Raw genomic sequence first — 22,390 nt, 5'->3', positions numbered from 1 at the left:
TATTCGATGCGGGAGCAGAAAGGAGTTTCGTTTCTTTAGCATTTAGACCGTTAATTGACTTGAAATCAAGAAAGATGAGGAATACTTATACTATTGAACTTGCTGATGGGTATGAAATTAGGGCTAATGAAATAATTCCTGGCTGTACTCTGAATTTAGCTGATAAACTCTTTAGCATTAAACTAATTCCTATAGAGCTAGGTAGTTTTGATGTAATAGTAGGACTGGATTGGTTATCCAAAAATAGAGCGAACGTTGGTTGTTACGAGAAAGTCATTAGGGTACCTCTCCCCAATGGAGAAACCCTTATCATACATGGTGAGAAGCCAGGAAAAAGTTTAAACATTGTATCAAGCATGAAGATTCACAAGTATCTGAAGAAGAATTGTATTGCATTCATGGCCCACGTGCTAGAAAGAGAACCTGAAGCTAAGCAACTCAAGGAGATTCCAGTGGTTCAAAACTATCCCGAAGTGTTTCCGGAGGAATTACCCGGTCTACCCCCTCACAGACAGGTCGAATTTCGGATAGACTTAATTCCCGGAGCGGCACCGGTAGCAAAAGCACCATATCGCCTCGCGCCATCCGAGATGCAAGAACTGTCCGGACAACTTCAAGAACTTCTAGACAAAGGGTTTATACGACCAAGTTCTTCACCTTGGGGAGCCCCCGTGTTGTTCGTCAAAAAGAAAGACGGGTCATTCCGAATGTGTATTGATTACAGAGAATTAAACAAGTTGACAATCAAGAATCGATATCCTCTCCCTCGAATTGATGACTTGTTCGATCAGTTGCAGGGCGCTTCATACTTCTCAAAGATCGACCTCCGATCAGGATACCATCAACTAAGAGTTCACGAAGGAGACATTCACAAAACAGCATTTAGAACCCGTTATGGACATTATGAGTTATTAGTCATGCCTTTTGGACTAACGAACGCACCCACTGTTTTCATGGATTTGATGAATAGGATCTGTAAACCATACCTAGACAAGTTTGTAATTGTATTTATCGATGACATACTTGTTTACTCACAAACCAAAGAAGATCATGAGAGACATCTGAAGCTAGTGTTGGAGCTGTTGAAGGAGCAGAAATTGTATGCCAAGTTCACTAAGTGTGAATTTTGGATTCGGGAAGTACATTTCCTTGGTCATGTGATCGGCGAAAGAGGAATTCATGTAGATCCAGCTAAGATCGAGGCAATCAAGAAATGGGAAGCCCCCAAAACCCCGACAGAAATACGACAGTTCCTAGGATTAGCTGGGTACTACAGACGCTTCATTGAGAATTTCTCTAAGATTGCTCAACCATTAACATCTTTGACCTAAAAAGACAGAAAATTTCTCTGGGAAGAGAAACACGAAGAAGCGTTTCGAATCCTGAAAAACAAGCTGTGCAATGCACCAATTCTGGCCTTACCAGAGGGATCAGAGAACTTTGTAGTGTATTGTGATGCGTCTCATCAAGGATTAGGATGTGTGTTAATGCAAAAATATAAGGTCATTGCGTATGCTTCCAGACAACTCAAACCGCATGAGAAGAATTATACAACCCATGATCTAGAACTAGGAGCAATAGTTTTCGCTCTAAAGATATGGAGGCATTATTTGTACGGAACCAAGTACACCATTTATACCGATCACAAAAGCCTTCAGCATATCCTAGATCAGAAAATGTTAAACATGCGGCAGAGGAGATGGGTAGAGTTGTTTAGTGATTATGACTGTGAGATACGATATCACCCAGGGAAGGCTAACGTAGTAGCCGATGCTCTAAGTAGGAAAGAAAGAGTGAAACCTTCCCGTGTGAGAGCTTTGGGAATGGTAATTCAGACAAGCTTGAAATCTCAAATCATTGATGCCCAGGAGAAAGCGCTATTCAAGGAACATCTTCCAGGCGAAACCTTACATGGTTTGGAAGTGAGATTTGAAACCAAACCTGATGGAGTTCGTTATTTTAAGGACATGGTCTGGATTCCAAGGGTTAACGATCTGAGAGACATGGTACTAGAGGAGTCTCATCGATCTAAATACTCAATCCACCCTGGAGCGGATAAAATGTACAAGGATCTTAAAGAGTACTATTGGTGGCCTGGAATGAAAAGGGATATTGCCTTATATGTTGGGAAGTGTTTAACTTGCTCAATAGTCAAAGCTGAACATCAAAAACCACCCGGCTTATTGCAACAACCTGAAATTCCCCAATGGAAATGGGAGCAGATATCCATGGATTTCGTTACCAAACTTCCTAGAACTGCTAAAGGTCATGACTCAATTTGGGTCATAGTGGATCGACTGACGAAATCTGCTCACTTTCTCCCCATTCGGGAAGACTTCAAGATGGAAAAATTGGCCCAAATCTACATCGACAAAATTGTTTCTCTGCATGGTGTACCCCTATCCATCATTTCTGATAGAGATAGTCGTTTTACATCACGATTTTGGTGGATGTTACAGAAGGCACTAGGGACCAAGATAGATTTGAGCACAACTTACCACCCTCAGACAGATGGGCAAACAGAGAGAACAATACAAACATTGGAAGACATGCTACGGGCGTGTGTCATTGAGTTCAAAGGAAATTGGGATACTCATTTGCCTCTAATTGAGTTTTCCTACAATAACAGTTACCACACGAGTATCCAATGTGCCCCATACGAAGCATTGTATGGACGCAAGTGTCGTTCTCCATTGTGTTGGACAGAAATCGGAGACAGACAATTGACTAGCCTCGACCTTATCCAGGAAACAACTGACAAGATTGCTATCATCAAAGATAGGCTTAAAGCCGCCAGAGATCGTCAGAAAAGTTATGCGGATAATCGTCGAAAACCATTAGAATTCCAAGTTGGAGACAAGGTACTTCTAAAGGTGTCGCCTTGGAAAGGGCTTGTACGTTTTGGTAAGAAAGGAAAACCAAGCCCGAGATATGTTGGACCCTTCGAGATCATTGAAAGGATTGGTCTGGTGGCATATAAACTCCGATTACCCCAAGAGTTAAGCGCCATTCACGACACATTCCACGTCTCCAATCTTAAGAAATGTTTAACCGACGAAGCATTGATAGTACCTCTGGAGGAAATTAAGATCAATGATAAGCTAACCTTTGTTGAGGAACCGATAGAAATCATTGACAGAGAGGTGAAACAACTTAAGCTGAGTAAGATTCCGATTGTGAAAGTTCGATGGAACTCAAAACGCGGGCCGGAGTACACCTGGGAGCGTGAGGACTTCATGAAGGAAAAGTATCCACAACTTTTCCCATGCGATGACAAACGATGACATAGAATGAATTTTGGGACGAAATTCTTTTTAAGTGGGGGATACTGTGACAACTGTCAATTCAGGTCATTCTCGGACTCATGCATCTTTATAAAAACCATTCATGCACAACATGTCATGGCCTAGTAGTATAAATTAGGTCAAAATCTTGCATAAACTAGGATCCAACTAAGATCTAGGACTAATATACTTGACTCTTACGATTCTAGTAAGTTGTTTAACTACAATAGGAAATGCCAATACCATAATTAGAATGAAACTTCAAACTTTGTTACAATTGAAAAAGGGTATAAAACCCTAAAAATAAATTAAAATATTCTAATTTCATTCCAATATGATGGTGAATATCAAACAATGTTCCAAAAACTCTAAAGAGCCCAAAAATCTAAATTTATAAACTTTAAAGCTTAAAAACTTTATAAAATTTGTTATAAACTTCCTAATATAAAATTTTTATTAATCAAATTATAGATTATAATCAATGAAATAGAAATTTTAAATTATCATACATTAATCATAATTTATTAGTTAAAAACAAGATTTTTAAATAAATCAAAAATTGCTTAAAGAAACATTTTTATAAAAATTTAGGTTTTATAAAAATTGGAGGGAAATTTATTTAATTTGAATTAGGAGAGAGAGGGCCTCTCTTATACTCATAAAATCCGTCACCCTCTCTCCCATGCTCTCTCTTCCCAAAAACTTCAATCATTAAACTCATTCTTACACTTCAACTTCCCTCTTCATTCTCTCTCTCACACTCCGCCCTTTCAACTCTCAAACTCTCCTCCTCTCTCTCTAAACTCACGAAAATATTCAGTCATGAACACCTCTCCACACTCAAATCTTCATCTTCTAAGGCTATTCTTCAAGGTATTCACGAAAATCTTTCACCCTCCCTTACTTTTCCTTCTTGTTTTAAAGGGTTTTCTTGTACTTCTCTTCCTTCTACACCATTCTTTATGAACATTCATGAACATGTTCATGAATGTCGAGTTTGATGATGATGGTGGTAGGGTTTCACCCAAGAACAACATGCATGTTGTTTAATGGTGAAATCCAAGGACCAAAACCTATGTCAAACACTAAAGTTCGGATTTTTACAAGTTTTAAAGGCTCATACACCTTATGCATTCAAGTATTTCCTTTAAAAACATCACTATGACAAACATATGTCCATGCATGGTCTTCAAACCGTGATGCATGGGATGAACACCAAGCTAAAGAGCTTGATGATCAAAGTACATTGTTAATAGTGCATGTAAATGATTTTGTCTATAAAAATATCTAAAAGTTCTTTTCTGTTCAAAATAAAAAATTTTCCAGATTCCCATTAAGGTAATATGAACATCTGGAAAATCCCAAGAGTTTTTATCATTTCCTTGATTTATTAAAATTGTTACAAGAAAACAAGGGCATAAATCACATAAAATAATTCCATAGGTCTATAAATCCTGAATAAATTCGTGGATGACCCCTATGGTGAATAATGACCTCTCATTAAGTTTCATCGATTTATGTTTCTGTTTAGTATGACTTTTGATTTTCTTTTTGTTTGGTTCCAATAAATCGCAAAACCACTTTAGAGAGTGTGAAAATTGTATCTAACAATTTTCGCAGCTCTTACCTGAGGTGGGAGACTCAGAACCATAATTTCAGAATTATTCATCATGCCTTTCTATTTTTCCCAATTTTTGGTAATTATAATGGCCTAAAAATAGGAAAAATAGTTCTGATTATCCAAAATTCATGAAAATTTACCAGAACATCATGGTGTACATTCGGAGGGTACATAAAAATTTTGAGGATTTTTCTCTACTGTATACTATTTTTCTCCTATTTTCTAAGGTTAAATACACTTAAATACATTTAAATACACATAAATACCCAAAACCGGATTATACAATATGAAAACCACCTTTGGTATTTTTCCCAGATTATTTACACTGTAAATGATGTTACAAAAAGTTTTGGTAATTTACTTTAACTGTTTATTATTTATTCTCCAATTAATGATTATTTAAGAGGATAAAACAAAGAAAAATAGAAAGACCAACTGAAAAATATCTTTTATATTTTTCACAGTTTCTATATGTATAATAACAGTGTTACAAAAATTTTGGGTAATTTTGGAAACTGTTTTCTATTTATTTCAAATTTTATTAGAATAAATGCACAAAAATCATAAAATTGGGTTAAACAGTTTAGAAATCCATTTTTATATTTTTCCCAGCTCAAGTATGTCTAATGGCAGTATTATAAAAAGTTTGGGAATTTTTATGCTTTTAATACTATTTTTCATGAATTTATGTTGTTATGAAGGCTTAAAATTTTAGAAAAATAGTTAATCATATCAAAACTTCAAAGGAAATTTTATGGAAGACCTCTACTGTATTTAGAATGAAAATACAAGGTTTGACAATTTTTGGAAACTGTTTGATGATATTTTACATTTTTAGGAATTTAAAACACCTTTAAATGTGTTGAAATACCCTAAATTAATATTACTAAATCTGGAAAATTAATATCCAAAATTGTCTTAATCACATGAGTTATAAGATTTCACCATTTCAGAAAAATTGTAACCAATTAATATAAAACCAATATTATAACATAAATTTGGCATTTCTCTATATGTAGAGTTTAGTATATTAGCATTAGATTTCGACATGGAAACTCACTAGTGTGTGTTTGATGTCGTAGGATCCCGGTAGTAAGACGTTGGTGTATTCCGAGGCACCACTTGTACCTACTCGAAACATTGTGAGTATTCACGCACTCCATTATTTTCAGTTTTTTATGTTTTGGGGTGGAAAAACATGTCCCGAAAAACTATTATTTGAATGTTGTATTTAAATTGATTTGTATCAAACATGATTGCTATTTTATTGCTATGTCTCTCTATGTATGTCTATGCAACACGGAACATGAGAACTTATCGTACTAAGGCCCTTCCCTTATCTCTAACCATTAACTCTTTGAGCCAATGGTCATTATGGATAGCGCTATTAGGAATTGACAACTCCTCACTCGCCCTATTGCTGGAGTGCATGATACCATATTCATCTATGGAACGATAAGCATAGATCTTGATAGGGCTTTAGTCATAGGTTTGGTTGAGACTCATTGTTTGCTCATACATATACAAACTCGTTTCTCGTTATAGCAATAAACTTGTTATCAATCATAGCAATCAACTTTGTTTCTCATTAAAGCAATGTACTTGTATTTATGAAAAGCCTTATTCCAAATCTTGATTTTATAAACTTGTGAACTCACCAACTATTTTCATAGTTGACGCTCGTTTTACATGCTTTTTCAGGAAATAATTAGTAAGTGGATATAAAGATTCATCATCATAGAGCATGCTGCATCGTGTTGAAGTTATTTATGAAGTTATAGTTTGAACAATGTTATTTTGGAAAAAACTTGTACTTGTTTCTATTAAGCTATGGGTTGTAAACTTTTGAATATTGCTATGGTGATGTATCCTTATCTTTTGCAATGAAACCGTTATCGCTGTCATATCTTGCGTTTCCGCTTTAGCGGGGTGTGACACAAACCCTAGAAACTAAAAGACAAATTCAGAGAGAGAGAGAGAGAGAGGATGGATAAGATTTTTGGCCAGGGTTCACCAGAAAAGAGATGGATCAAAAATCACACCCTAAGGGGTCTATTTATACTTGTCAGGTAACTAGGGTAAACCCTAATTTGAAATCAAAATACTATTATTTTAATCCAAGTGAAGTGGTTCTCCTTATTAATACTTGAAGGCTTCTAGAAGCTCCCTAAGGAGCCTCCAAAACCATCCAAGCAAGGAAGGATCTAGAATCCTTCCTTCTCTTAACTATTAAGAAATTATATATCAACCCTTATACCTCTATTTAATTCCAATTGATCCAAAATTAATTCCAATTTAGTTCTGATTAATTCTAAATCAATTTTAATCATTTTATAATTAATTTTTATAATCATAATAAATTAATAAATCATTTCCTCTTTCACTAAATGTCATTCTAAAATATTTCTAGTTATGAAGGTAACCTAAAAAGGACTTTGATTTTAACTACAAGAATATACCAATTTATTTATGACCTTAAACACCTTAATCCAACAACAACTATCTACCCCTTTAAAGGATTCCATCCTCAGAATCACATCGTGAGCCATCTCATTAGAGTTTCATCCCGTTACTTTCAAGCTTTTTCAATTTCCTCGATGGTCACATCATCTTGGTTATTTTTTCACAATTGCAATCCGTCCTATTACTTAATAATACATCATCATGGGTTATTAACCATCTTGGACACTTTTATCCATTTGTCCCTTTTTGAACTTTTAACAAAATACTTTAACAACGATATCTAATATTTTACGATAAATAGTCTCATCATGTTCCAGTAAAGTTTAAGGCGTGTAAGAAGCCTCATCGGTTCCTTTCAACCTTTAAGTATATCATTTGACAATTTCCTTACTTAGGTGTTCTACCTTGCCTAAGTACATCCTTTTGTGCTTAAGCACATCACCATTATTTCTTTATTTTATAATCCCTTTAGTAAGTCTTTACCAAGACTTAGCTGTTGGAGATAGTGTCTAAGTCCATAACTATATTTGGTATGTACTTGACCCGACCCGGCATGGTCCATTTTGGTTGCACTTCACCCGAACAATTTACGGATAATCTTCTGAGAATAGTATAAGTTATGATTTATTAATATATTATAAGTTCTAATATATTAATATAAAATCATATTATTTAATTAATGTTGATCTATAATTAATTTAGAATTAATTTAGAGATCAAAAGTATGACTAATTAAATATGGACTCTTGTATTTTTTATAGTGTGGGCTAATGCTTATTTGGAATGGGCTAGGCTTGCATGGAAAGTCCATGGATACTCCATGGAGCTTTAACCCATGGATCTCATGGAAATGAAAAGACATGGGTATTAGGGTTTACATGGCTGTAACCCTAATCCACCACACTATATAAAGGAGGCTTTGGTTCTTGAAATAGTACTAGTTGATGTGTGTAAACTAAGAGGGCCGATTTCAAGAAGGTTGTGACTATTCTCTCAAGTTTCCAAGTTTGTGGTGATTTGTGACTTCCATTTGAGGCATTCACATTATTGGTGCTAGGCTCTCAAACTCTAAGCAATCAACTACTACTACAAGGTAAGTAATTCTACTAGCTTTATTTGATTCAAGTACCCCATGCCATGCTAGTTACGATAAGAATCTTGGAAAAATAATTATTTGCATGTGTAACATCCCAATTTTCAAGTCCAAAAATTTCTTTTCAATTAACTGACTCATAAAAACATTCATTAGAAAATACTGTGAAAACACGTCATCTCATAAACAATGTATCATGTCTGAAACCCAAGTCACAAAATAATAACATATCAGAGTACAATCCCAGAAAACTCCATGCGGAAATCATGTGTGTGTGTGTGATGCGATGCTACGCCGCCGGCTCCTTCCCCTTGGACGAAGAGGTACCTGAAACCAAAACCGAAACCGTAAGAACAAAGCTTAGTGAGTTCCCCCATCATACCACATACCATACAATATCATCGGTATCTTTCAACCGGTAATCTTCATCGGTATCTTTCAACCGGTAATCACCATCGGTATCTTTCAACCGATAATCATCATCGGTATCTTTCAACCGGTAACCATCATCGATATCTTTCAACCGGTAACCATCATCGGTATCTTTCAACCGGTAACTGGGGACTATTCCACCCCCTACCACTAGCATACAATAACAAGGTATAAACATACAGTCAGGCATATCCGGGTACTGACCTACCCTTCGGTCCTAAGGACCCCTGTCAGGGAAACTAATCCCTATTATACATGTAACATATCATGCAGATAAAACTCATTACCAAGTACATAACCAGACCAAGATAATTATCACAAAGACAATCATCTTCTAAATATCCCTCTTTGGTGGGCCGGCATTGTGGCCTTAGACTTACCCCTACTGGAAGGTAACTCACCTCATATGAGTAGCTGCTGATAATCCGTGCGGGAAACCTCTGTCTGCTGCTGCTCCCGAAATCCTCCGGCTACAATCCCCACAAAATACTCAGTCAGAATCCGCTATCTACTGTTAGGTTAAAATGACCATTTTACCCCCAACCAAATCCAAGTCAAAAGTCAACTTCCAGTTGACCGGACTCACCGAGTTGGGTCGTCAACTCGTCGAGTCCCTTCCCTTTACTCGTCCATTCCACGACTTTACTCGTCGAGTTTAGCGACGACTCGACGAGTTCCTCTTCGATATGAACATCGAATGAGCCTTCATCCGACTCGCCGAGTCTGATGAACACTCGTCGAGTTCACCTTCAACTGATGAACAAGTCCTGACCTTGACTCACCGAGTTGTATGAACAACTCGTCGACTTCATCCTCAAACATAAGAAGATTGCCTTGGACTCGCCGAGTCTGTTCTAGCAGTCGTCGAGTCCCATGAACTCCAGGTCTAAAACTAAGTCCAATGCGTTGGGTCACTCTTTCTGTCATGCTACAACCCTTCTAACAGCCAACTGAGTTCTTTTGACCCTCAACAGATATGGGACTCAAAGCCTTGGACTCGTCGAGTCCCAAGAACGGACTCGCCGAGTCGGTAACGTCCCCACTCTAAATCCTCGATTTCTGATGTACAACACTTGTCCAAATGATAGATCCAAGCCCCTAAGCTCGATCTAGCACGTAAAGTTTCGAACTTTACGTGCATGCATGAGACTTTTGAGCTTAAAAGGCTCTAAAATGGTTCTTATGTTGCATGGGACCTTCCTTGAGTGCAAAAGCAACCCAAAACTGCCTTGTGACCCCTCCCAAGACTTAGATTCGAAGTCTTGACTCCCAACCATGTTTGCAATCATGGTCAACTACCTCATATGGCTTAAAAGCCCTAAATCTTCCCCAAAAAGGGATCTAACAAACAAGCAAGCAAGGTTCAGACTTTATACCTTTCAAAGACTGCAAATGATGAACCAAACTCGAATCCTTCAGTCTCCTCTTGATCCTTCTATGCTCTTCCTTCTTCCTTGAGGTCAAAACCCACAAAATCACTCAAAAGCCTTAGATCTTGCACCAAAAACACTTAGGGTTTGCTATGGAGGGTTTCTGGGAGCATAAAGGGGCGATGGAGGTTGTATAAGGTTGTTTAAATAGGGTGCAAACCCTCAGATTAGGGTTTTGTCCAGTCAGAGCCTACTAATCGAGTCCGGTACCCGACTCGACGAGTCCATCACTTAAATCCCGCGTCTCATCCCGCTTCTACTTGGCGAGTTGGTCCTTCAACTCGCCGAGTCCAAGGCCAAAAATGCAAATATACTCAAATAAAATACATACCAGGAACCAAGTGCTACCAATCTCCCCCACTTATTTTAGACTTCGTCCTCGAAGTCTGCTGCTCGATCCTGGAATAGCTATGGGTAATGCTCCATCATCTTATCCACCGGCTCCCAGGTCCATTCTGAGCCCTTCCGGTGTTACCATTGCACCTTCACGAGCTCCACCCTCTTGTTTCTCAGATCCTTCGACTTCCGGTCGAGAATCGCTACAGGCCGCTCAATGTAATTCAGGCTGTCATCGACCTGAATATCCTCTAGCGGTACCACCGCCGAGTCGTCCACCAAACATTTCCGTAACTGGGAGACGTGAAAAGTGCTATGAATCTGACTAAGTTCGGCTGGAAGATCCAACCTATATGCCACCTTGCCCACCCGGGCTATAACCCTGAAGGGTCCAATATAGCTGGGACCCAACTTGCCCCGTTTCCTGAATTGGATGACGCCCTTCCATGGCGACACCTTCAGGAGAACCATGTCCCCGACCTGGAACTCCAGGTCTGATCGGCGCTTGTCGGCATAGCTTTTCTGCCGACTCTGAGCAGTCTGAAGTCTGCTCCGAACCTACTGAATCCTCTCCGTCGTCTTGAGCACCACTTCGGTGCTCCTCATGACCCTCTGGCCAACCTCACACCAACATATCGGGTTTCTGCACTTCCTCCCGTATAACATCTCGAAGGGAGGACGGTCAATACTCGCATCATAGCTATTATTATACGAGAATTCCGCCAACAGAAGGTAGGTATCCCAGCTACCTCCGAAGTGTAAAACACATGCCCGCAGCATATCCTCTAGCGTCTGGATAGTCCGCTCGCTCTGACCATCCGTCTGCGGGTGAAAGGCGGTGCTAAAATGCAGTCGAGTACCCAGCTCGTCATGAAACTTCTTCCAAAACCTGGAAGTGAACCGCACATCCCTATCTGACATCACCAATACTGGCACCCCGTGCCGCGACACTACCTCCCTGATATAGATATCGGCCAACCTTTCGGCCGAGATACTCTCTTGAATCGGGATAAAATGGGTGCTCTTGGTCAATCGATCGACGATGACCCAAATCGAATCCACTCCCTACGCAGTCCTGGGAAGCTTTGTGATGAAATCCATCGTAATGTCCTCCCATTTCCACAGTGGAATATCCAACAGCTGCATCTTGCCATGTGGCCTCTGGTGCTCGGCCTTGACCTTCCTGCAGGTCAAGCACCGCTCCACGTACCATGCTACATCCCGCTTCATGCAGGGCCACCAATAGTCAGGACGAAGATCTCTATACATCTTCGTCGCTCCGGGATGGATAGAAAATCTGGATTTGTGTGCCTCCTCCATCAGGATCTGGCGCACGCCTCCATGATAAGGGACCCACACCCTACGGTGAAGAGTCAATAACCCTCGGCTATCATAGTCGAAGGAGGAAACCTGCCCCACAATCCGCTCGCTCTTCCGATGTTCCTCCTTCATGGCCTCCTGCTGGGCCTCCCGAATCCGCTCCAAAAGCGAAGTCACCACTGTCATCCTCAGACAGATATCCCTGATCGGCGCTGCCTTGCTGCTAAGCGCGTCGGCCACCACATTGGCCTTTCCAGGGTGGTAGAGGATTTCACAGTCATAATCCTTTACCACATCAAGCCACCGACGCTGCCTCATATTCAGATTTGGTTGGTCCATGAGATACCTCAGGCTCTTGTGGTCCGTGTAAATCATACAACGAACCCCATAGAGGTAATGACGCCAAATCTTGAGGGCGAACACAACAGCCCCCAGCTCCAAATCATGCGTCGGGTAGTTCGCCTCGTGAGGCTTCAGCTGCCTCGAAGCGTATGCGATGACATGCCCTCTCTGCATCAATAAGATGCCCAAAACCGAGATGGACGCATCACAGTACACGACGAGATCCTCCATGCCCTCTGGCAGGGCTAAGATTGGCGCCTCGCACAATCTCTGCCTCAATGTCTCGAATGCAGCCTGCTGCTCAGGCCCCCAACGAAAGACCACGACCTTCCTTGTTAGCCTGGTCAGGGGTACTGCTATCTTGGAGAAATCCTGGATGAATCTCCGATAGTAGCCGGCTAATCCTAGGAAACTCCAAATCTTAGATGGAGACCTCGGAACCTCCCATCTCATCACGGCCTCCACTTTGGCCAGATCTACCGAAATCCCGTTCTGGTTGACAAGGTGCCCAAGAAACTGCACCTCGCGCAACCAGAACTCACACTTGGAGAACTTAGCCTACAAGCTCTCCCTCCTCAAGGTCTCCAACGCCTCTCGCAGATGCTCCTCATGTTGCTCTCGCGTCTCGGAGTAAACCAAGATATCATCGATAAACACTATCACAGACCGGTCTAACATCGGTCTACACACGCGGTTCATGAGGTCCATGAACGCGGCATGAGCGTTGGTGAGCCCGAAACGCCGTCTTCTGCACATCCTCCTCTCTGACCCTCATCTGATGATACCCTGAACGCAAATCAATCTTGGAGAACCAAGATGCTCCCTGTAGCTGGTCAAAGAGGTCATCAATCCTCGGGAGTGGGTAACGGTTCTTCACCGTTACCTTATTCAGCTCCCTATAGTCTATACACATCCGATGCGACCCGTCCATTTTCTTTACAAACAGAATCGGGGCTCCCCAGGGTGAACTGCTCGGTCTAATGAAACCCTTGTCTAACAGCTCCTGCAGCTGTGTAGACAACTCCTGCATCTCAGGAGGAGCCAACCGATACGGTGCCTTGGCTATCGGAGCCGCACCAGGGACTAGGTCGATCCTGAACTCCACCTGTCGCTCCGGAGGTATCCCAGGCAACTCCTCGGGGAATACGTCCGCAAACTCTCGTACCACGGGCACATCGCCCACCGTCGCCTTACCCGCCTCCCGGGTATCCATAACATAGGCGACATAACCTGCGCAACCCTGCTAAAGGTAACGCCTAGCTCTTGCTGCTGAACATAAAGCTAGTCCTTGCTGTGGCCTCTCGCCCTGAATCACCAGCTCTCCCCCACTTGGGGTCCTGATCCGCACCAACTGCTGCTCACAGTCAATCACTGCCCCATTGGGGCTTAACCAATCCATACCGATAATAACCTTGTTCCCCTGCAAAGGTATGGGAACCAGATCTACCAGATAACGCTCCTCAAATAGTCGCAGGATGCAATCTCGGTAAACCTCTGACGCTCGCACTGACCGGTCGTCCGCAATCTCGCCCTTTAGAGAGCAATCCAACGTGCCCGGCGACTCAGGAAACTTCTTGCTAAGCGCAAGAGAGACAAATGATCGGGTGGCACCCGAATCAAACAATACCTGAACTGGGATACCGTTCACATGGAACGATCCTAAACAATGCACATACATAACATATCAAGATCACAGCGCCATAACATAAAAGCATACGAAAGGAATCATACCCGTCACTACATCAGGTGCAGCGCGTGCCTCCTCGGCTGTCAACTGAAAAGCTCGGCTCCGCACCACTGGAGCCTCTGCCTTGGCCTTCCGGCCATCTGCAACCCGTGCTGTCGCTGAGACCGGCGCCGCTGCTGGCGCTGCTGCTGACGCTGCTGTCAATCTCGGGCAATTGGCCCTTTTGTGGCCCCTCTGATTGCAGTGGAAGCAAATCAGGTTTGTCATCTGTACCGTGGGGGCGGGGGCAGTACAATCCCTGCCAAAATGCCCAACCTTGCCACACTTATAGCAGCCCGAACCTGGCCCAGTACGACAAGCTTCCTCGTGTGACCTACCGCATTTCACACAGCGGTCCCGCCCTGACTGGCCTTTCGGCCTACCATCGGATCCCTTGGGCTTCTTCCCCGAAGCCCCCGTCGTCAGCCCCTCTGCTGCCTTCCTCTTCTGGATGTGCTCCAGATCAATCTCCCTCTCCCTAGCCCTGGCAATCATGGAGTCTAGGGTAGGGCAAGCTGAGAAACTGACATGCTCCCGGATGTCAGCTCGTAGCATGTCATGGTAGCGGGTCCTCCTCATATCCTCATCTCCCGCATACTGGGGCACCAGCAATGCCCTCTCCCGGAACTTGGCGGTGATCTCCGCCATAGTCTTCGTAGTCTGTCTCATGTCCAAGAACTCCCTGGCCAACTGCTGAAGCTCCACAGCTGGCGCAAACTCCGCCCTGAATCTGGTCACAAAGTCTGACCAGGTCATAGCCTCAACAGCCGAGGCTCCCAGAGAGTCACCAACCGACTCTCACCAATCTCTGGCCCTTTCTCTCAAGCATCCTGCTGCATATCTCACCTTCGACCCTTCCGGGCAGAAGCTCGTCAGCTGCACAGACTCGATGTCTGCGATCTATTTCCTAGCAGCAATGGGGTCTTTCACCCCATGGAAATCTGGCGCACCAGTCCCTCGGAAGTCCTTGAAGGACAGTGTGGGCGTACCCGCCTGGCTAGAGGCCATATCACTCCTGAACTCGGAGGCGATCCTCGATCAGCTCAACAATCCCTTCCTTGATCGACCCGAAAATGATAGGGGTCGACTCAAGGATGCCTCTCGTGATCTCAGACGCGATGAACTCGCGCAGCCCGTCATCAACCTGCTCGGATCCTGCACCCGAGCCTGATCCTGACCCTGATCCGGAACCTCCTGATCCATGTCGTGTGGTCACCATGCTCAAAATACACGCATAAATGTCAGGATCATACATACTCCCGAGAGGTCTAACACACTCTCCAAGGTTCCCGGTTCTATCTAGGCCCTCCTTGATACAAGTACGGGTCCTCTGCTTTCAGTAGTACGGGCCCATACTACCTTCCACATCTACCCGTACCTTCCTCAAGGATTGCTTCGACTTCACCAAGTCCCTTTTACCGATACCCTTTCCACTGACCTCATCCTAGGCTTCCCTAGGGCACTCTCTGACCTACCCTCCGCCATCAGCTGCATTAGGAGTCCCCACCACTTCCCCCTAACTAACTTACAGATACTGTTACATATCTGTTCCTTAGCTAGTTGAAAATGGCCAGAACCCCCATAGCACAAAGCAAGCAGCATTCGTGCATTGGGTAACCAAATCAGGCATAACCTACACAAGTCATCCTACTGCTGACTAAACAGTCCTAGCATACAGCTCATACAACAGGCATATAAGGCATCCTCCTTAGATCCTTAGCCCTAACTAGCATGCAATTCTCAGAATCATATATCAGGCACACAAGGCATCCTCCTAGATCCTTAGTCCTATTCTAGCATGCAGTTTTCTGAATCAAAACCATATAGCGTACATAGCAGGTATGGGTATCTTGGGGAAAACTTACTTGAGCCCGGCCGGTCGCATGCATCACACACTTCGTCGTTCTTAAAATCCTTTCATTTAGATTTTAGAAAACAATTTTTCCTTGTAAAAATCTTTTAGTCCCTCGGTTTGAGTCCAGACACCCCCGAGGGTGTGTCCGAATCCCTCAAAACAGGGCTCTGATACCAACTTGTAACATCCCAATTTTCTAGTCCAAAAATTTATTTTCAATTAACTGACTCATAAAAACATTCATTAGAAAATACTGTGAAAACACGTCATCTCATAAACAATGTATCTTGTCTGAAACCCAAGTCACAAAATAATAACATATCAGAGTACAATCCCAGAAAACTCCATGCGGAAATCATGTGTGTGTGTGTGTGATGCGATGCTACGCCGCCGACTCCTTCCCCTTGGACGAAGAGGTACCTGAAACCAAAACCGAAACCGTAAGCACAAAGCTTAGTGAGTTCCCCCATCATACCACATACCATACAATATCATCGGTATCTTTCAACCGGTAATCTTTGTCGGTATCTTTCAACCGGTAATCACCATCGGTATCTTTCAACCGGTAATCATCATCGGTATCTTTCAACCGGTAACCATCATCGGTATCTTTCAACCGGTAACCATCATCGATATCTTTCAACCGGTAACTGTCATCGGTATCTTTCAACCGGTAACTGGGGACTATTCCACCCCTACCACTAGCATACAACAACACGGTATAAACATACAGTCAGGCATATCCGGGTACTGACCTACCCTTCGGTCCTAAGGACCCCTGTCAGGGAAACTAATCCCTATTATACACGTAACATATCATGCAGATAAAACTCATGACCAAGCACATAACCAGACCAAGATAATTATCACAAAGACAATCACCTTCTAAATATCCCTCTTTGGTGGGCCGGCATTGTGGCCTTAGACCCACCCCTACTGGAAGGTAACTCACCTCGTATGAGTAGCTGTTGATAATCCGTGCGGGAAACCTCTGTCTGCTGCTGCTCCGGAAATCCTCCGGCTACAATCCCCACAAAATACTCAGTCAGAATAGCTATCTACTGTTAGGGTAAAATGACCATTTTACCCCCAACCAAGTCCAAGTCAAAAGTCAACTTCCAGTTGACCGGACTCACTGAGTTGGGCCGTCAACTCGTCGAGTCCCTTCCCTTTACTCGTCCTTATCCACGACTCTACTCGTCGAGTTTAGCGACGACTAGACGAGTTCCTCTTCGATATGAACATCGAATGAGCCTTCATCCGACTCGCCGAGTCTGATGAACACTCGTCGAGTTCACCTTCAACTGATGAACAAGTCCTGACCTTGACTCGCCTAGTTGTATGAACAACTCGTCAAGTTCATCTTCAAACATAAGAAGATTGCCTTGGACTCGCCGAGTCTATTCTAGCACTCGTCGAGTCCCATGAACTCCAGGTCTAAAACTAAGTCCAATGCGTTGGGTCACTCTTTCTGTCCTGCTACAACCCTTCTAACACCCAACTGAGTTCTTTTGACCCTCAACATATATGGGACTCAAAGCCTTGGACTCGTCGAGTCCCAAGAACGGACTCGCCGAGTCGGTAACGTCCCCACTCTAAATCCTCAATTTCTGATGTACAACACTTTTCCAAATGATAGATCCAAGCCCCTAAGCTCGATCTAGCACGTAAATTTTCAAACTTTACGTGCATGCATGGGACTTTTGAGCTTAAAAGGCTCTAAAATGGTTCTTATGTTGCATGGGGCCTTCCTTGAGTGCAAAAGCAACCCAAAACTGCCTTGTGACCCCTCCTAAGACTTAGATCCGAAGTGTTCACTCCCAACCATGTTTGCAATCATGGTTAGCTACCTCATATGGCTTAAAAGCCCTAAATCTTCCCCAAAAAGGGATCTAACAAACAAGCAAGCAAGGTTCAGACTTTATACCTTTCAAAGACTGCAAATGATGAACCAAACTCGAATCCTTCAGTCTCCTCTTGATCCTTCTATGCTCTTCCTTCTTCCTTGAGGTCAAAACCCACAAAATCACTCAAAAGCCTTAGATCTTGCACCAAAACACTTAGGGTTTGCTATGGAGGGTTTCTGGGAGCATAAAGGGGCGATGTAGGATGTATAAGGTTGTTTAAATAGGGTGCAAACCCTCAGATTAGGGTTTTGTCCAGTCAGAGCCTACTCATCGAGTCCGGTACCCGACTCGACGAGTCCATCACTTAAATCACGCGTCTCATCCCGCTTCTACTCGGCGAGTTGGTCCTTCAACTCGCCGAGTCCAAGGCCAAAAATGCAAATATACTCAAATAAAATACATACCAGGAACCAGGTGCTACAACATGTATCTTAGTCAAACATAGATCCAAGGTTTCTATGGTTGCATGTACACCATAGGAGTGTTAAAATGCTCAAAACCCATCAGTGGTATCAGAGACTAGGCTTGTTTACTTGATACTTGATGCAAATTACTTGAAAATCGAATTTTTTGTTCACTGCACGTATGAACTCGCCGAGTCCATGGGGGGACTCGACGAGTCCATGAAGAAATGCATGCTACTCGTCGAGTCTGTTCATGCACTCGGCGAGTAGAGGCTGCAGTGTCCAGATTTTCGAGTTTTGCTGCTGGAAATGGACTAGAAACATTACCCTAAACTGTTTTGGTGTTATAAAACTTGTTTTAGATGGTGTAATGTTTATGCTAATCCATTTACAATGGCTATTATCAAAAAATTACAAGTTTTGTATAAGTTATTTATGATTCTTGAAATTATTGATAATCATGTTCTTGAACTTATGAGATTAGATGATCATAGGAATTATTTGTAACCTCCTTGGTAGTTTAATTCTTGATCATTATGTGTTTTAATGGAGTCCATAACTTGTCCTGAAGTTATGGAACACCAAAGGTCACACTTTAATTAAAAACCATTATAAGAACACATGAGTTATAAAAATGAAGAGTCTTCATTTTAATACTCAATTAACTCATAAGTTATGAGAAATGTAAAGTTTTGAAAGTTTACAAAACTTGCCCTCAAGTTTTGGAACAAGTAAAGTCATATTAAAAACTTTAGTTCCAACCCTTAGATTTTTAATTATTAAAATTCAACCCTTATACTTTATAATATTATAAGTTAATAATATATATATATATATATATATATATATATATATATATATATATATATATATATATATATATATATATATATATATATATATGTATATGTATAAGAACAAAGTCGTCTTACCATTAGTAGGCCTCATTCACGAAGCCGGTCTATAAGGGGGGTATAAGGTTGTTGCATATAAAATGGCAACTTAATGGGTGTCCATTCTCACCCACCGCTTCCTTGATCGGTGGAGGGTCGTTAGCCGAAAAGGTAGGACAAGGACCATAATTCTCATTTAAGTATGATGAATATACTAAAGTAACTACACCCTTATTAAATTCCCAATCTTAGTTCCTTTAGGAAAATATGAATAAGGTGCTAATCCATGGAGTTACACTTTGCACTTTGATTAAGTCGTTAGTGGAGCGTGTGTGGTTAACCAGCACACTAACCTGTACTTATCAAGGTAGGCAAAAGGTGAATTAATGTTTATCATAGTATCAATGGAGCGTGTGTGGTTAACCGGCACATCGATTGAGGGGTAGTACATTAAGGGTACCAAGTAATTTGCATGGTTACTTCACACCTTGTTTTGTGATCCTCGGCATCCCAGTCACAAAACTTGAAGGGCACACTCGAGATTGAAACATGCCATTGAAAAGTTCAATGAATCTCAAAGAATCTAGGAGTTTCTAAACAAATTAAAACTTAATTAAATATTTCGTTTTTCATGGTGGAAATTGGTGAATCGTCATTCACCTACCTTCAAATATCTTATAGCTTAGATTACAGCATCCCTCTTCTAAGTTATAAAATATTATGTTGGGTCCAAGCCTTAATGTTACATTTGGGTGTATTATTAAGGACTATCTTTACATCTAATATAATCTATTCTTTCTTCTTTTCAGATGTCTTCCAATAACAATGCTTCTGGCTCAAACCAAACTGGCTCCTTCTCTCTCATGAATCTTTGTGGGAGAGTCATCTTTGATGGATCCAACTTTATGGATTGGATTAGAAACATCAGGATGGTCACTCGTTATGAGGACAAAGAATATGTCCTTGATAAGGAGCTAAAGGAGATTGATGAGTCAACTGCTACTCCAGAGGAGATTGCTGCATTTCAGGCACATGAAAGGGATGCTACTAAGGTAGCATGCATCATGATGGCCACTATGACAGCTGAGCTCCAAAAGTCCTATGAGGACCACTACCCTTTTGAGATGTACATGGATTTTATGGACCGCTACCATCAAAGTGCTCGTCAAGAAAGGTATGAAATTATCTCCTCCATGATAACTACCCGAATGAAGGACGGTGAGACCATCATGGCCCACATGCAGAAATGCAAAGGTTTGTGGATCGTTTGAAGAAACTAAATGTTGGCTTTCCTGAGGAGATGGCAATAGATATCATTTTGCACTCCTTACCTTCATGTTATGATCAATTTAGAATGACATACCACATGAACAAGGAAGAAGTTACACTTAGTAAACTTCAAGGGCTTTTAAAGACTGCAGAAAGTAGTCTTAAAGGCAAGTCGGGTGTTCCTACTCCTCCTACTCCAACTGCGGCCAATGTCTTGGCAATCGGGCATGGGAAAGGGAAGAAGAGAAAGAACCCTTCTAAGGGTACCAAGGGTAAGACCCTTGAAGGCTCCTCTTCAAGCAAAACCAAGAAAGGTTTTGTCACTCCTTCTGCTAATCCTAATGAGGCTGAATGCTTCTATTGCCATGAAAAGTCGCACTGGAAGCGAAACTGCCCAAAGTACCAGCAAGATGTGAAGGATGGGAAAGTAAAACCCAACCATGCAGGTATATACACTATATTGTCTAATAACTCACCTCATTCTAAGTCTTGGGTCCTTGATACAGGTTGTGGAATTCATATATGTTCTGATTTGCAGGGACTAAAAAGAAGTGAGAATGTGGAGCATGGAAAGATAAACTTGATCATGGGGAACAGGAAAGCTTCACCTGTCACCAAGATAGGAGTTTATTCCTTATTGCTAAATAGTGGGTTTACATTAGATTTGAATAAATGTTATTATTCGCCAGAAATGGCAAGAAATGTTATTTCCTTTCATGCATTGTATAAACAAGGTTTTACCTTTTATTTTGATAATAATAATGGTAGTATTGATGCTTTCTTTAATAATGTTTTTTATTTTAAAGCATTACCTTGTGATGGTGTGTATGAAACTGTATCTGTTGTAGATAACCTAGGAAATAATGTATTGTGTATTGACTCTTCCACTAGCTTAGATAAAGCATCTTTATGGCATTGTCGTCTTGGACATGTAAGCAAGAAACGCATAGGCCAACTCCAAAAGGATGGAGTCTTGGAGTCATTTGACCTAAAGTCGGATGATAGTTGTGAATCTTATTTTCTTGGTAAAATGACAAAGTCACCTTTTACTGGCACTTGTGCTAGGGGTAAAGGTTTGTTGGACCTCATACACACAGATGTGTGTGGACCCTTCAGAACCGCCACAAGAGATGCTAATCGCTTCTATGTGACTTTTACTGATGATTTTAGTAGATATGGATATGTCTACTTAATCAAGCATAAGTCAGAAACCTTTGAAAAATTCAAAGAGCTTAAGCAAGAAGTTGAGAATCAGTTGGGTAGGAACATTAAGATGCTTCGATCCGATCAAGGTGGTGAGTATCTTAGTATTGAGTTCCTTGACTATCTTAAGGAATGTGGGATTGTCTCACAACTAACACCTCCTAGGACACCACAGTTGAATGGTGTAGCTGAGAGGCGCAATCGGACCTTGTTGGACATGGTTCATTCCATGATGAGTCGAGCTTCGCTTCCAATCTCATTTTGGGGGTATGCCTTAGAGACTACCGCCCATATCCTTAACCTCGTCCCTGAAAGAAGGTTGCCAAAACACATCACGAGATATGGACTGGAAAAGTTCCCAATCTAGACCAAATCAAGATTTGGGGTTGTGAGGCTTTCGTGAGACGCGAGACTCACGATAAGCTCGAACCTCGAAGTGAGAGGTGTATTTTCATCGGCTACCCACATAAATCCTTTGGTTACATCTTCTACAGACCCAGTGATAATGTGGTCTTTGTAGCAAGAAGAGGAGTCTTTCGAGAGAGAGAATTCATAAGCCAAGGAGACAGTGGGAGGCAAATTGACCTTCAGGAAAGAGTCAAGTGGTGAAGGAACCTCCACCCCTAGCCCTCAACCTGAGGAGGAAACTCCTGTTGAGCCAATTGACAAGTCTGTGTAAGGTCCTGAAACGGATCTTTACCAATGATCAAGCAATGAAACAATCACAAGCAATCAGAATAAGAGTAGAAGAAGAAGTGAAATCGATCAATCAAGCTTGCACACGTTTGTTACTGAAAACGTCTGGTACAATT

This window comes from Lactuca virosa, chromosome 2 (assembly GCF_052849685.1).
Source record: "Lactuca virosa cultivar CGN04683 chromosome 2, Lactuca_virosa_CGN04683_v6, whole genome shotgun sequence".
Taxonomy (NCBI): Eukaryota; Viridiplantae; Streptophyta; class Magnoliopsida; order Asterales; family Asteraceae; genus Lactuca; species Lactuca virosa.
Note: the sequence above shows the minus strand (reverse complement) of the source record.